Source organism: Panthera pardus, unplaced genomic scaffold, assembly GCF_024362965.1.
Source record: "Panthera pardus isolate Hobbes unplaced genomic scaffold, ASM2436296v1 HiC_scaffold_3, whole genome shotgun sequence".
In the NCBI taxonomy this organism is placed as follows: Eukaryota; Metazoa; Chordata; class Mammalia; order Carnivora; family Felidae; genus Panthera; species Panthera pardus.
The window spans coordinates 22,462,454-22,466,516 of NW_026526876.1; the positions used below are offsets into that span (position 1 = coordinate 22,462,454).

The 4,063-nt window shown below is 38.5% G+C and overlaps 1 pseudogene; it reads left to right on the top strand.

Annotated features, from left to right (window-relative positions):
* The first annotated feature begins 439 nt into the window (after nt 1-439).
* Nucleotides 440-502, top strand: LOC128774344 (U6 spliceosomal RNA; annotated as a pseudogene).
* The last annotated feature ends 3,561 nt before the right edge of the window (nt 503-4,063 follow it).

The following is a 4,063-nucleotide window of genomic DNA, read 5'->3' on the forward strand; positions in this document are numbered from 1 at the left end:
ATGCTTATGAATGAATTTTCTTTTTTTCCCCCTTTTTTCTTTTTTCTTTTTCTTTTTACAGCTGAAAGGACGCCGTGGGGGCTTGTCTAATCTCTTGGCTCTGTCTCTCTCAATGCCACAGCTATTGGAGATATCACTAGAAACTATACCAAGATATTTTTTCCCCCTGGGATATTCTGTTTGTCTCTTTGGAATATAGAGGTCTTATGTATTCGTACGTGTCCTTCCCAAACCTTTAAAACACTTTGGATTGTATTTAGGTGGATATAAGAATGTTGTTCTTTTGGCGGGATTCTGTAGGAACTGGGACCTTGCTCTAGCTATCTGCTCTGTGACTACAGATGATCCCTGACGTCTACTGATTCGCCTTTACAATGATGCGGAAACATACACACGCAGTAGAAACCACACTTGGAATTTGGAATTTGGATCTGTTCTGGTGCTTGCTTCGGCAGCACATATACTAACATTGGAACGACACAGAGAAGATTAGCACGTTCCCCCCCCCCCCCGCCCCCGCATGGATCTGATTCTAGGGTCTGGTGAAATGCAGCACAATCCCGTCTCCTGAGGGCCTGCCACCCCCCCCCCCCCCCCCCCCGTCAGCCCAGTGATCAGGGGGATTGACAGCCAGCACACCAACAACCATTCTGTTTGTCACTTCTAGTCCAGTGCTCAATAAATTACATGAGATCCTCAGCTCAACATTTTGTTGTGAAATAGGCTTTGTGTTCGATGATTTTGCCCAACTGTAGGCTACTGTAAGTGTTCTGAACGTGTTTAAGGTAAGCGAGGCTATGGTGTTCGGTAAGTTAGATGTATGGAGTGCATTTCTGACTCACGATATTTTCAGCTTACAATGGGTTTATCGGGACATGGCCCCATTGTGAGTGAAGGTGTGCATTTAAAAACTCACGCAACTTATTATTTCCTTATTTTCCACTCACGTGACATGCCCCTTTCAGTCTTCAAAACGTAGGGGGTACTGCATAGACACAGATCTTTCTTCCTTGTTTCGATAGAAGGCAAATCACGCAGAACGTTGTACTTGCACAGGAGAAATGAAACATACTCTTTAGTTGATAACATGTTTTGACATACAAACAGGTGAGAAAAGGGAGAGAAACACACTAAAGGAATGTTTCTGTGAATGACTTCTTCAGGATTCCTCCCAAGAGCTGCTCTAAAGATATACAGTTCTAGGTTTGAGGGAGGGTAGACATGTTTACGTGCCATTTCCCCCCACCAAGTACAAACTGATAAGCTGTTGTAGATCCTGCTTTCTGTAGAACTTCACGTTTTGAGGCATAAGAAAGAAAAGGTTAAATAGAGGAGTGTTCTATGTTACACCTCCCCTTGATCATTGAATAAATAAATATACACTATAATACTTTCCTTCCAGGAGCCAAAGAAAGGCCCTTATATTTTGGAAAAGCCTTGGTAACAGTCATGTGTCTGTGGAGTTTGAAGTCGTTCTCTGAATGGTCAAAGTAGGTAAACATTTCAGTATAGGAGGAATCTTCTCAACAAAGTTTATGTTCTATCTTATTATCTAATCCGTGCTGAACATCCAAAGAGATCTGAAAAAAAAAAAGAAAAGAAAACCCAGAACCCAAACCAAACACCACCAAAACTCACTTCTCTTCCTTCATCACGACCAACTGCAGCCAAAACATGTCTGCAGTGAGGAAAATATCTGCAGCCTCCAGGAGCTTTGATATAATCAAGGCCAGTGAGATGTGCCAGACCCTTTCCCTTTTTCCCAGATGGTGGAGTTTGCTACTTTCACATTTGGCTTTTAATGGACAAGCGAGGAAGCCTGCCAGGAAAGCAGGCGAACAAGCTAAGAAAACAAACAAACAAAAGCAATCACGCCCTAGACGCGGAGGCCAATGACAGGTATGATTGATCAGGTGTCCAGCTGGAAGCTGTCACCACCAAGTTGAGAGAAACAGGCAGAGCTTGGCGTGTTTCACGGGCCAAAGATTATCTTGGGGTATTAGGTAGGCAGCATTCTTCAGCAAACAAAGAAATTGAAAGGATGGAGTTTGCTTTGCTCCAACCACTCGCCCAACCGAGCTGTTTACCACATGACTCTCCTTATATAAGGGATACTTGAAACTAAACATAGTCTATTTCCTTTTGGAAACTTGTTGGAGAAAAACATACTGCACACCGCTGTATTCTTCTTTTGTCTGTATGTGCATATTCAAACCGAATACTTTCTTGTGTTAAATGCACGTTTTGACGCACAATAACTTCAGCAGTATACCGTCCATCAGGAGGCATACTTGAATCCAAAGACTTAATGTTCTAATTATGGCATCATTTCCTTGTTACTTGAATGAGGAAAATAGAAACCCCATCAACTCTACAGTATTGTCTTTAGAACCAGCTGCAATAAAACCATATTCGCTTGATTTTAACATGCCATGGATAATAATAAGGCTTGTGCAAAGCTTTTGAATAAAAAACACCTTTTAGCATATTAAAAGTAAGCACATTGATTTTAAGATGCATCCAATTAGCTGAGAAATATTAAAATGTAAATAGGAGGTACACATTGCAATCAAGGAAATAGGATATATATGAAAACATTTTATAAGCCGCAAAACACTAGAAACATGGATGGTATTACTAACAATTAGGTCATAATGAAAACACGTTAATAATATGGAATTATTAATACCCTGGTTGTGATAAAGGCAGTAACTTTGAATAACATAAACTCTTCACATATTCAAATTGAACTTGAATTCACAATTACTAAGAAAGAAAATAATGGAAAATAAACCCCTGACAAATTTTATTTCATCTGAACATAAGAAAGCATCAGTGTAACAAATATCTCCTAAAAATTTCAATCTCATTTCATTTTCACCAACACACACACATTTTATGAACAAATTACAGAACTTAAGCTCTCCTATTCATTCCTTGCTTTTGGCAAGCACACAGTTTCTATTTACAAGTGCAGTATCTGTTTTCAAATACTCAGTATCAAAAAGAAGATAATTCGATGATGTATGATTGACAGCGATACTGGTTATTATCTTGACAGAATTGTATGGTTTTTATTTTTAACTGTAGACTAAGCAAATTGTCTCTCCAAATTTGTATGAATTAGGATTCACACAAATGGTGTAAATTCTTTAACAAACTTTATAAAGCGTTGTCAAAGTTTTTATATTGTTAGCCATTTCTCCAGGAATCGAAAAATGACATTTACATTGGACAACTGTTTGTTTTAACTGCTACTTCATAGCTTTAAAAATAAAAAGGCTTTCTTATCAGTAGTTTGAGAATCAGCACAGGCTTTCTGTAATATTTAACACACTCTAGCAAGTAGACAGCGTCGGTTTGGAGGAGGAAACCCTAGATAAGTATTTCCTTAACTATCTCTCCAAGGCACGAAGCATACTTTAAAAAAATGCTTGTTTTATCTTAAACTTTGTCTCTGTCATTTTATGGGATATAAGGAAATTATTGGAAGTGAAAGATGAAGAAACAGATCATCAATATCTTTTCTGTGTGACCAAATTCTGATCTCTTGCCAAAATATTTTGGTAAAACACTGGTAAATGGGAGGCCATGGGTATATAAGAAAACTTATTTCCATAGATCAGTGGTTTCCAAACTTGGCCCCTCCCCAGAATCACCTGAGACAGATGAAATACATCCAGAGTTTCTGGTCTACTTTGGGAGATTCTGAGTAGTGGGTCTGGGAGGGTCCCAGGAAAATGTGTTTTTAAAGTTTCTCAGGTGATTCTAATTAGAGCTGGAGACTGCCGCCATACAATTCAAATGAACTTTCCGGACTCATTAATAATGTAACAATATGGAAAAATGTTATTTCTTTAGCAGGAGATTTTTTTTTTTTTTTTTACTCTTTTATGTTGCAAGAATATTTGATAAACTGCTTGGCAAGGGTGGAGTAAATGCTCAGGGGAAGTGTTTAAGGAACAAAAGATGGTCCTTGGCTACATTCCAAACTTTCGTCTGCCAAACGTGGTACATAAAGTAAGGGTATGAGATGAATTATTTTGGAGAAAAAATAATTTAA